General features: G+C 34.1%; 1 protein-coding gene across 3 annotated transcripts in view; it reads left to right on the top strand.

Annotated features, from left to right (window-relative positions):
- CDH11 (cadherin 11) overlaps positions 1-13,805 on the top strand; it is a 205,739-nt gene that overhangs the window by 104,867 nt on the left and 87,067 nt on the right. The window lies entirely within an intron of this gene.

The following is a 13,805-nucleotide window of genomic DNA, read 5'->3' on the forward strand; positions in this document are numbered from 1 at the left end:
GTGCAGTCACTCCTCAGAGGTCCTGAGGGAAATAGGCCACTAGCACTCAGGCCTTTCTCCATTTCCTTAAGGGGCAGAAGAACCAGTTCTTCCTGAGGCTACTAACCCAAATTGTCCATCAGTCCTCTGGGGCATAGGGTGCCTCAGGCAGTTCATAAGAATGAATGAAGCTCACAGGATATTTTGAAATTTCTTCTCAATTAATTGTGACTGGAGTGGACCTGGGAGATTGCAGGGAAGTAAAGGGCAGAAGGCTAAACATGGAAGTAAGAGAAAAAAAATTTAAGACTCTTTTAGAATTGGAAAAGAAACCCCATACAATCTATATACAATCATATACACTCGAGATCTTAGAGCTCATATATAATCTACCATGACCTCTGATTTTATAGATAAGCAAACTGAAGTTTGGAGTGGGAAAAGAAGCTATGCATGCTATACTGCTAGTAAACTACAGAATGGGGACAAAATCCAAATATCTTTTTACAAATTGAATTTCTTTTTCATAATAAGAAATGTAGTTATTAATTATATCCTATAAGAAATCAGTGTTGCAAAGAACTAAATAACATTTTCCTTTAAGTAAACCATGATTTCCATTCTTGTGAAGCTTATAGTCTCAAGACAGTAAAATACAGCTTACCCAAACAAAAGGTAGAAACTATTTTATATAAATATTTGAATTTACATTCATATAATTATATAAATAGAAATTACAACACTAAGTGCTTTATTAGACCTGTGAAGGAAGACCTATATCTTCTAGGGGATCAGGTGAATTTTTTTATATAAGTGAACTTTTGAGTTATACTTCAAAATAATTAGTAAGAATTTCAGAAGTGAAGAAGGAAGAGAAGGGCAAGGCATAGGGAACAATATGAATCCAATTTAGGAGATTTAAAAGTATAGGCCATATCCAGGAAGCAGAGGAGAAATTCAGATATGCTATAGAGTAGTGGATCTAGAAGGAATTAATATGAAATTACTTAGAAATGCAGGATACAGATAGATTATAGAGAGTCCGCAGGTCCTGTCTATCTCCAAGATCAAATATAAAATTTTTGGTTTATTATTTAAAACCTATCACAAGTTGGACCCTTCCTACTTTTCCAGTCTTCTTATATTTTATTTCCTTCCTCACAAAACAATTCAGCAACATTGGCTTAAATGCTATCTTTACACATTTCATTCCATTTTTTATCTCTCTGCATTTGTGCTGGTTTCTTCCCTCTCTATCCTCCAATACCCCCAGCCCTGTCTGGAATGCTCTACATCCTCAGCTTCCACTTCTAACTTTCCCGGTTTATTTCACAAAGTTCCAAATTCAAATAAAAGGAAAACAAAACAAACAAAAAATGGTGTTTACTCTAATATTAAAAAGAAAACAAGACAAGTAGATAACATAAAACATGCAAGTTTTCCTTTTATTTTTCCTTTCCTTGTCTCCTCAGTGTTTAGCACAGGGCATGGAATAGAATAATTGTTTAATTTTTGCATATTGACTAACTGATCAATTAACTGAAAAATCAAAGCATTGTAGGGTAGGTACCTGAGGCATCTAATACAACCCTCTCATTTTATGGATCAGTTATTTGAATTTGGCAGACAACAGATAATCAACGAGGATTTCTTATCAAAGGTGTGATGTGACTAAATGTAAGCATAAGAAAAATGAATATTGTAGTAAGATATATATTAGACTTTAGAGGGAGAGAACAGAAGTAGTATAAAGCTTTTAGAATGTTCTTAGAAAGGTCTTAGATGAACGGCAATGACTAGGCTGGCTAGCTTATCATTCCTTTTAAATATATTTTAAATTTCAAAATCTAGGATACTTCCAAATATTGTTGAGTGGTCATAAGCAGAAAGTTTTTATTTTTTTTTCTTTTGTTCAGTATCTTTCTTGTTCTGTGACTTCATTTTTAAATAGAGAACAAATTTATGTATTTTTAAATCTGATTTTCTGAATACACGGAGTGTTCTGGGAAACATCTCCACATTAAATAAAAGACAGTTATTTTTTTAATATCCTTTAATGTGTCTTTCTGTCTGATTCTATTTTAGAGTTTAGGAAGGCACAGAGTCATGTGGAGTGTTTGAACACTGTTGTTTTGCCTCCAAACTTACCTTTGAAAGACGGGCTCATCAAAATAGTTTTTCTTTGCTTCAAAAATAATTCCTCTCAGTCTTTGAGGCAAAGATGAAAATATTTTTTTTCATTGTCCTTTGCTCATTGTCCTTCACATGTAAAGATGCTTATATAGGTGCAGTGACTCAACAATCAAGTCAGATAATTCTCTTGGGTCCAAACTTGAAAATTTTGTGACTTTGGGAGGGAAGTTCCCTTCTCAGAGCCTCAGGAACTTTACCTATCAGATGGAAATAATAATGACTCTTGCTCTATCTCACAGGGTTCTTTTCATCATTGCATGAGTTATAGCATGTGTACAATACATTCTAACATAACTTACATCCAGTCATTGTGAAAATTTGAGATTTTTTTTGGTTGTTATTGCCAATCACAATAAGACTTTATAATAAAAGCAAGCCAATAATTGTTCAGTCTTCTGTTTTGCTTGGATTTCTTCCATCTTGGCTTGGAATGGGTCAGCACTAATCAACTAACTGTGTGTAAAAAAAGGAATAGTTTTTTTTTTCTTTTTTTTTTTATTTAATAGCCTTTTATTTACAGGATATATACATGGGTAACTTTACAGCATTAACAATTGCCAAACCTCTTGTTCCAATTTTTCACCTCTTACCCCCCCACCCCCCTCCCCTAAATGGCAGGATGACCAGTAGATGTTAAATATATTAAAATATAACTTAGATACACAATAAGTATACATAACCAAAACATTATTTTGCTGTACAAAAAGAATCAGACTCTGAATTATTGTACAATTAGCTTGTGAAGGAAATCAAAAATGCAGGTGTGCATAAATATAGGGATTGGGAATTCAATGTAATGGTAAAAAAAGGAATAGTTAGATGATTCTTGTTTCTGTCCTATTCCTCAAAGAAAAAAGTAGTTTGCTCTATTTCATGAATAAAGATGCTATATAGACACCTCCCAGTTGGCCAACCATCTTTCAAATGTTTACTTCTGGGCACAATGGTGAAGGAGCAGAGGAAAAGAATCAAATTGAACCTGTACTCTAAAAAAATAAAAGGACATTTATTTATTTTGCCTAACAAACCCCCCACTATCTACTGATTCAGTTACTTTTATTATCCACAATGAAAGACTTTATTTTTTTGAACCTCTATAGATTAGATCGATAATGCTAACCTATCAGGATCTTTTTAGAACTTATTTTGTTAATGTTTGCTTCAGTTATGCCTCTGCGCTTTGCTTCATCTGAAAGTTATATATATATGAATATGTATATATACATATATGTATAAATATGTGTGTACACACACACACACACATATAACATATATTAGAGTCAAAGGCTGATTTCTTATAAAACTTGCCTAGAGTAGTGCTATATTTAGGTCAAAGCAATTAATTACCAATCTTTGAGTCAGGTAATTTAATAAATTGGGGGATTCTGTGATTTAGCAAGAAGAAGAGAAGGTACTCAAGCAAACTTAGACCTTCTGACTAATCCAAAGGCTCTTGTCACTATACCACACTGACCTTTGGGACTATTATAGTTCATGACATATTAATGCCCACAGTTTTGTGGTGATAAATGGACAAATGATCAGTGTTATTGAAATGTAACAATTTCCTACTTCATGTTTTGTGGAACAGTCCAATTTCTTTGGACTTAGAAGAGTCTGATACAAATATGAATGCCTCTTTTTTATTAACTATGTTGGATGTTTTTTCTGTTATTGTCAATCATAATAATATTTATTAAAAGCTAGTTAATAATTGGTCTAACTCCCAGGGCAGTTAATTAAATCTTTGGGGATATATATAATCCATAATCTTGATTTCCTTTTGAAAATCAAAATAATTTATATAATTCATAACTTTGATTTCCTTTTGAAAATAAAAATTAAAAATTGCTAGGTAGTACAATAGATAAAACACTGACTTTGGAGTCAAAAGGATCTGAGTTCAAATGTAACCTCTGAAACTTATTAGCTTTATAAGCCAGGATAAACCACTTCACTCTGATTGCTTCAAAAAAAAGTTAAAGAAATATTGAATGTGAATTCTTAGACTTAAAAATGACGAGAACAACGAATAGAAGTTGCAGGAAGTCCAAATTTAGCTTGATGTAAAGAAAAAAGTTTCTAATAATTTGAATCATCTAAAGGTAGAATAGATTGTCAGTGGAAGAAGTAAGGTTCTTTTCACCAGAAATTTTCTAGTAAAGGCTTGTCAGTGATTTGAAAGGCGTTTTATCTTGGATTGCTTCTTCAGATGCTAGTTGGATACGACAGCCTTGGAGCTTTATTTCATCCTAAGGTTCTATGGTGCTGTAGATTGGCTTTGATTTTTTTAAAGCAGAAAACACCATTTTTTCTGCCAAGTCCCTCTGGACATTCACAAGGACCTTTCAGACCTACTCCATTTTTCCCTGAAGGAAAGTATGTCTTAAAAAATGTGAACAAACCTGATTCTTGATTTCCCAAAATGGATACACTTACACACAGACACACACAGAGACACATATGCACACACACACACACACACACACACACACACACACTCCTGATACATCATAGCCATCATAGCCCCTTGCCTATCACTTGTGGCTGTGACACAATAATCCATATTTTTAGAGCCTATTAGTAAACAATTTTGAAAAAAGTGCTTCTCCCACTTCATTCCTTGACAAACAGTGTTTACAACCATTGAGATATTTCATTTCAATTATGTTCTGATGTTGTTCGAAGACAGTTCCTGACAATAGCCACATTGCATAAACCATTTATAATGTAGCTCCAGCACTGCTACAGTTGCCAAACTAGACTAGACAGTTTATTAAGAAGAAAAATTAACAGCATATGCTTTGGGGGTAATAGTTACAGAGGAGAAGAACCTGCATTCAGGGAGTCACTAAAACAGCTTGTCTGATGAGGGATCCATCCGTTTATCAGCAAAATGCCATGACTCGGTGAAGGCCCTTGAATAGGAATCAGCAGCTCTTACAGTGGAATCCCGGTGGTACACCATGCCAGAGGCAGTTAACTTTGTCTTGAAATACAGTTTGGTGTGATGGATAGAGTACTAGTTTTAGAATCAGTAATACTTGGACTTGAATCCTGTCTCTGCCATTTACAAGCTATAGGACCCTGGCCAAATTAGTATTATCTTCGCCTTGTTGTAGTTTCCTCATCAATAAATTGGGAGGATTTGCCACAATGTCTGTTCTAGTAGCTTGTAACTCATTCTATAATTTCACAAGGATTTGTTGTTTCATAATAAAATGTCCACATGTGACATACCTTCTGTATGTATTCAAGCCCTGGAAATATAAAACTGATCCTTATTGAATCAAAAGCCTCATTGGGAGTTGGGGTATGTGGGGATCCTGCTCTGGCCCCATTGGAACATGAGAGCCTCTGTATTCATTCCAACTATAAGATTCTGGTAAATTGTTAGAAAATAGGAAAGACTCTCTATCTCTCTAAAATTATCTATGTTCTGTAACTAGCAAGTGCAAAAGGGAAAAGATCTAGGGGTTTCAGTGGATTTTTAGCTCAGTATGAGCCAGCAGTATTTCATGGAAAGCAACAAAAGTTAATTTGATCTTAGCTTGAATCAATAATAAGTTCCAGAGTGAAAGACATGATATACTTATGGTCCTCTGCCTTGGCCAGATCACATTAGAAAGATTCTACCCTACCCTGGGGCCCACCTTTCAAGAATTTAGACAAACTGAAGGTTTTCTTACTTTTGTTTTAGAGCTCATTTTATCACACAGACTTATTACATTATAGTCACAATTCTGAATAAGTCCTATGCCTTTCTAATAAAGCTGCATTTAGTACTTATCAATGGTGCATCTGTCTTAAAAGATTCTAGTTATATTTCTTATCTTTAAAAATAGAAATTGATTCAGGAAATTTACCATCAATCAGTTATTTATTATATACACTTTGGATCTTAGTACTTTTTTTCTAGATGAATAAATGAGAAAGGAGTTGTCAAATGTTTATTATATCCCCAGAAATATGCTAAGTATTAGAGATACAATTATGAAAGCAAAGACAACCCTGCCTTTAAGGAGTTTTGATTTTAATTGCCAAGAGCAATATGTGTAGGGAATTGGTGGTTAAGGAGTAATATTTTGGTTTTAAGCATATTAAGTAGAGTCTTAGGGGAGTGATTTCTACCACATTTCTAAGAGCAAAAACTGAGTTGATTCAAACATGGGTTCTTTTTGACAGAAATGGAAGGGGTAGGGATTTGGCTAAGGAAAAGAATGGTTCTAGGTGGTGAGATAGTTCTTGAGGAGGTAGATAGGGAGGGAAATTTTCTAAATTTTTTTAGTACTTCTCTATAGGACCTACAGATGAGAACTAGCTTGATATTTAAAATAACAACAATAATAATGGTGTTTCTACAATAGAAATATTTGTAAAATATATTATATTCAAAAACATTATGAATTGTGGAGTATTGGCTCCTTTATATTGGAGGAAACAGAAATCCAAAGAATTTAACGTTATAAAGATCACAAAACTTATGTGAAATAGAATTGGCATGGGTATCTGGATCTTCTCATTCTCAAATTTAGTGTTCCTTCTGACATACTATTTAGAGGCTAGGAATTTCTCCACCAGCCAGTGTTGTACTGTGTTGAGCTGTGTTGTAGCTGATTAATTAATGCTTTTGTATTTTATTGTATCAAACTTTGCATGTTTGATACAGACAGTGCTAGAAAATTGTTTTTTTGTCACTATTTGTCTCCAAAGAGGCTTAGATCAATTGGAATCAAGGTGGACCTGGAGGAATTTGGGTTAATCCTGAATTGCCTGAGTAAAAGTTGAACTAATTATTGAGTGAGGTAATGGAAACTCAAACTCGTGGGTAGATTAAGGAGGAGAAAAGATTTCTTCCTCCTGAGGAAAGTTTGATTAGAAGCTGGGAGATGGAATTAACTGACCTATTGAGATCTCAGATTTAGAATTAAATGATGGGTGTTCCTCATGGAAGATATTTCCCTGGACTGTGAATCACATCTATTTAGATAAAAACTACTTCAATCATTCTCTGTCATTCAGTTAATGAGTGGTCTTTTGATGCTGGTTTCAGCTTATCAGTATGAGTACTGGGTCAGGTTCTCATCCTGTTAGACAAGATGGAAATCTGACTCAGGATTTGGAAATACTGATGCCTTTAATTTATTTTCACAAAGATTAAAAAAAAAAAATAAGCCACACACAACTCTTAGCACAAATAATAAAATAACAGAGTCCCAGGAAGAAGGCCTCAGATGAGTCATAGCACATTAATCCAAGGGGAAAAATGAAAACAACGAAGTTCTGTTTTCTGATTTGTAATTGATCCCAAATCAAACTCCGCCAATAACATGTATTTTGGAAGTGTAAATACAATTAGAATTTAGGAGTAGATAAAAGACCCTGGCAAGATAGTTCAGATTCCTTTTGCAGGCTGTAAATCCATTTTTCCTAGAGGATTGGTTTTAACTTTAAAATATTTTATTTTGAATGATCCAAGATAACACTTATGTGGGAACTTTCTCCACTTAGTTAGATCATAGAAATCCCACAATTGCTAGTAATTTTTGACTCTTTTAAGTGGCTCTCTATTCTATTCACATACATCATTTATGTCACCTTCATTACAATTTTCATGTACAAGTCAAAGTTGGTAATATATTGTAGCCAGCACCCACCATATATCTGTTTGTGTATCTGTTTCTCTCTCTCTCTCTCTCTTCTTCTTCTTCTTCTTCTTCTTCTTCTTCTCTTCCAATCTCCCTCTCTCTCTCTGTTTCTGTCTTTCTCTTTTTTTCTGTCTCTCTATCTTTTGATTTTCATATTAAATGTTTTTAGCCTTAGTTCTCACTACTGTATTCCATCAACTGGGAGATTATTATTCATTTATGACACAAAGAACTGTTCAGAAAATACCATTGAGTTCATCATACAAAAACTGGGATTGCATTTCAACCTTTCCACTTACTGTTTTGGGCACTTTCCATTTCTAGGCCTCGGGATTTTTATTTTGCTTGTGTGTGTGTGTTATTTTTGTTTCACCTGAAAGCTGGAAAGAGGGGTGGATTTAAACTAAATAGTATCTAAGAGTTACTTTCAGGACAAAAATCTTATTAATCTGCCATTTGGAAATAATGTCAATATATATGCCCTGATCTCAGAGAAATTCTACCTACAGAGACAAGATCAGTAGAATTCAAATTCATCAAAAGTAACTGAGATTATAAATCAGAAATTGGTTTCCTCCTTTTTAAAAATGAGGGAGTTTATTTCTAGACATATGAAAAAATGCTCTAAAATGATGAGAGAAATGCAAATTAAGACTACTCTGAGGTATTACTGCACACCTCTCAGAATTGACTAAAATGATGATGATATATGTTGGAGCGGATATGGGAAAACTGAGACACTGATACACTGTTGGTGAAGTTCTGAACTGATCCAACCATTCTGGAGAACAATTTGGAATTATGCCCCAATAGCTATCAAACTGTGCATACCCTTTGATCCAGCAGTGTCTTGTAGAGGGCCAAAGAAAGTAGGGGAACTCTAGTATAACAGTTGGTCACGCCCTCGTTGACTTCTCAGGAGAGGTGAGAACATCAAAGGGAAAATGGGGAGCCAAACTAGACATTGTCAGCAGGTTCCCTCTGGGCTAAAGGGTCTTATACCTCGCCCAGAGTTCCCCCATTATCTGAGGCCCTCTACAGTTGTCTCTACTGCGTCTATATCCCAAAGAAATCATATAAAAGGGAAAAGGACTCACATGTAAAAAAATGTTTGTGACAGCCCTTTTTATCTTGGCAAGAAACTGGAAACTGAATGGATGCCCATCAGTTGAGGAATGGCTGAATAAGTTATGGTATATGATTGTAATGGAATATTATTGTTCTGTAAGAAATGATCAAGAGGATTTAGAGAGACCTGGAGAGATTTTCATGAACTGATGCTAAGTGAAATGAGCAGAACCAGGAGGTCATTGTACACGGCAACATCAGTGTTATACGATGATCAATTCTGATAGACGTGACTCTTTACAACAATAAGGTGGTTCAGGCCAATTGCAATGGTTTTGTGATGAAGAGAGCCATCTGCACCCAGAGAGAGGACTGGAAGGAACTGAGTGTGAATCACAACATAGTATTTTCATTTTTTGTTGTTATTTGCTTACATTTTTATTTCTTTCTCATTTTTTTCCCCTTTTTGATCTGATTTTTCTTGGGCAGCATGATAATTGTAGATGTATGTATAGAAAAATTGCACATGTTTAACATAAATTGGATTATTTGCCATCTAGGGGAAGGAGTGAGGGGAAGGGAGGGAAAAATTTGGAACACCAGGTTTTACAAGGGTGAATGTTTAAAATTATCTAAGCATATGTTTTGAAAATAAAAAAGCTTTGATAAAAAAAAATGAAGGGTTTGAAGTGATCGCTAAGGTTCCTTCAAACTATAACAATTTCTGATTCTTCTCTAATATTTGAAAGGCTCTATTATCTTACCAATATAAGTGCTTCCTGCAATAACTCTTGTCAAACACCTATGATTCAATTTATATCTCACTTTTACTTTAATATCCTACTTATTTTTGATATATTTTACTATGATTTCAATAGCTTTAAAAAGCTCTACATGTCTCTAAATTTTACTGAAGAAGAAAGACATATTGGAATTAAAGCTGGAAGAAACTTTAAATATCACACAGTCCAAATTTTGTATGATCCTTGTCTATAACTTCATACATGTGAATCTATCATCTATCTATCTATCTATCTGCCTGTCTATCAATCAATCAATTGGTCTATTTTTTTTGTATCTATCTTTCATGGAGCTCTCCAAATTATCTCAGGTCTTTCAAGAGATGTCTTGATTTTTCACTGAAAAAAAAAGTGGTCCTAGGAGGAGGTACAATGCTTAGAGTGCTGAACCTGGAATTATAAAGATCTATGTTCGTATTCATCCCCATACATTTACGGGTTTTATAATCCTGAGCAAGTTACTGAGACTTTCAGCCTTAGTTTCCTTATCCAGAAAATCAGGATAATTATAGCGCCTACCTCCCAGGATTATTGGGAGGATGAAACTTAAGAGTACTATTAAAGTGCTAGACATTATTATCCTAACATTGCTTGGATAACAATGGAGTCTAAAGGATGACTATCATTAATTTTTTGTGTGTTTGCTCTTTGACCATCCCTTTTCTTTTATGGTCATATAATTCTCTGATTTATGTCATTTCCAATTCATCCCCAATGTGTATATGCCTTTCCTTAGTCCTTTCAGTTAACTGCAGTCTTAGTGCTTTCAAAACTGAAGATTTATATAGTCTTATGGAATCACTGGATGAATATTGACATTAATATTATATATATAGGACTCTCTTACAGGGAGAAGTTTATAGTCATTAAAAGGTGCTGTACGATTTCCCAAAGGTAATCCAGTCTTCTCTTATTCCTCTCTTCAGTTCTATTTTCCCCTGGATATGTATATCAAAAGTTCATCTTTATGAGTTGCAATTTAGCCACATATCCAATTTTAAGCAAAACACATTCTTCATATTCTTATTTTTGTTGGTAGTTAAACTAAACTCATTTAAAATGTTTTAAGTATTTTATTGAAATCTTATATTTTATATTATCTTAATTTCTGAATATATTCCATTCTCTTATTCATAAAAGTCATCACTTATAACAAAGAATTAAAAAAAAAAGAAAAAAGGAAAAGAATCACAAAACTAACAAAGTACAGAAAGTTGGGAAAGAAATTGTACCCTGCTCGGGCATTCAAGGATGAAACTGAGATAAGTGGAATTTGGGGTGGGACAATTCACTGATTCAGAACTGGAAGGAGTTAGAAATCATATAATCCAAACCCTCCTTTTTGAATGAGGAAACTGAAGACATGAGAAATCATTGACTTGTACAATATCTCACGAGTAGTTGGTGACATAGTATGGATTCAAAGTCAGATCCTGTAATGCAAAACTCTTTCAATGGCATCTCTGTGCTCTGTGAAATGACAAAGAATCCTTAGGTCCAAATTTCCTATATTCAAATCACCATTCAATAGGAAACCCATGACTGAGGGCAAAGATCTATTTGCACAGTCAGCATGTAGAGTTAAAATCCACCTGGGGATGCAAGCTATGAATCAAAAAATACTAACAATAGCCCTCAAGCAGCCCAGAACTTGAGCCCATGATACTGATCAGGGATCCCATGGTGCAGTGAGCAGTGGGAGTAAATCAAACCAAGGAGAACCACAGAATCCCTATAAAGCGTCAAGGCCAGAAATGATATTATTGTGATCCAAATCACACCATCCACCATCATCATGTAAAGTAATCAAATGAGTTAATTCTTAATACAGGACGTGGAAGGCACCATATAAATGCTTATGAACAGTTCTCTTCATCTTCTTGGATTTGAACCTTAGGTTTGATCATTTTCATCAAGTCTTGCTTTGGGTTAAATGTCAGTATTGATAAATTAACAAGAACAGCTAAGAGGCAGAATAGAGTGCTAGGAAGACTCATTTTTTTTGGTTCAAATCTGGCCTCAGACATTTACTAGTGTGATCCTGAGCAAGTCACTATATCATATTTGCCCCAGTTTCTTCTTCTATAAAAATGAGCTGGAGAGGAAATGGGAAACCACTCAGTACCTTTGCCTAGAAAAACCCCAAATAGAATCTCAAAAAGTATGACATGACTAAAAACAATGAAGCAACAACAATAAATTATCAACTGAAAAATGTTGTAATTTAAAATATGCTTCATTTTTTGTATGTTTTATCATATTTTGAATGTCATCTTTAATGTATTATTACCTCTGAAGCTAGAAAGTTATATTCTCTGAATCTGTACTGAGAGATAATGAATCAATTAAATATTTCATACAAATCTCTGATTTTACAATCAAAGAAGTGTTTTGGTGGTAATATCTTGCCTAATAGTGCCCAAGTATTGAAAAGCAATGCCAGGATACTAACATCAGCTAGTCGAGTTCAATTGTTATATTTTGCCTCATTTTTTCATATGCTACTACAATCTGTGATTCTCATGATCTTTTGGATTTCAAATCTGATGATTTAAGATGTGTGGACAGGGAAACAAAAGATGTGTCCCATATATAAAGTATCATTGGAATCACTTTAAGATTCATACAATGTTCTGCATAAATCATGACAATAATTTAATAACTTATTAAGCTTCAAACTACACTAAGACATTTGAGACATGTATAATCATTTAAAATCTTTAAAGTATACATACATTATCTCTCTCAATCCACATAGTAATCATATAAAATAGATAATGCAGGTATTTTCAGCTTAGGAAATGGAAGCTAATAGAGTGACTTGCACATTGTGACACTCTTTGCAACCACCAGCTAGGGGATACAGTTGATCTGCTAGTTGATCTGGATTTCAAATCTGATGATTTAAGATGTGTGGACAGGGAAACAAAAGAGGTGTCCCATATATAGAGTATCATTGGAATCACTTTAAGATTCATACAATGTTCTCCATAAATCATGACAATAATTTAATAACTTATTAAGCTTCAAACTACACTAAGACATTTGAGACATGTATAATCATTTAAAATCTTTAAAGTATACATACATTATCTCTCTCAATCCACATAGCAATCATATAAAATAGATAATGCAGGTATTTTCACCTTAGGAAATGGAAGCTAATAGAGTGACTTGCACATTGTGACACTCTTTGCAGCCACCAGCTAGGGGATACAATTGATCTGCTAGGTCTGAAATCAGGAGGACCTGAGTTTAATCTGGCCTCAGACATTTCCAAATCCATGTGATCTCTGGCAAGTCAATTAACATTGTTTACCTCAATTTCCTCATCTGTTAACTGAGTTGACGAAGGAAATGGAAAAGTACTCCAGTATCTTGGCCAAGAAAACCCCAAATTATGTCACAAAGATTTGTACATGACTAGAAAATAACTGAACAACAACATTGCAACTCCAAGTACAGAATTTTATTGTGCCACATAGCCCAAATATTGCAAGATTCAAATCTAAATTAAGTCATTTTAGAATCAGAGGATTCTAAGTATTTGAATCCCAGACTCATTACTTAATAATGATATGACCAGAAGTGTATCATTCTGTAACTATGTCCTCAGTTTGCTCCAATGTAAAGTGAAGGTTTGGACTGTCTCTTTCTAACTCTAATTTTATAATCCATGCATTTTTCTCAAAATAGGTACTTAAATATTTTGATAGACTTTATAACCCCTCCTCTTGTAATAAGCCAATTAATCATCAAACTATTTATTTATCTCTTACTATTTGAAAGGCATTGTGCCTATTTTGATGATAAGAGAGAAAGGAAGAGAGAAAGAGAAAGAATGAAAGGAAGAAGGAGAGAAAGGAAGGAATGAAGAGAAAGAAAAAAAAACAGGAAAAAGGGAAGGAAGAAAAAAGGGAGGGAGGGAAAGAGGAAGGAAGGAAGGAAGAAAGAAAAAAAGAAAGAGAAAAAGAAACAAAGAAAGGAAGAAAGGAAGGAAGGAAGAAAAAAGAGAAAGAAAGAAATTAGGAAAGAAAAGGAAAAGGGAACAAAGTATTTTCCCTCAAGAAGCTTACATATCAATAGGGAAGAAGTATGAACATACAGTCACCATTTG

This window comes from Sarcophilus harrisii, chromosome 2 (assembly GCF_902635505.1).
Source record: "Sarcophilus harrisii chromosome 2, mSarHar1.11, whole genome shotgun sequence".
Taxonomy (NCBI): domain Eukaryota; kingdom Metazoa; phylum Chordata; class Mammalia; order Dasyuromorphia; family Dasyuridae; genus Sarcophilus; species Sarcophilus harrisii.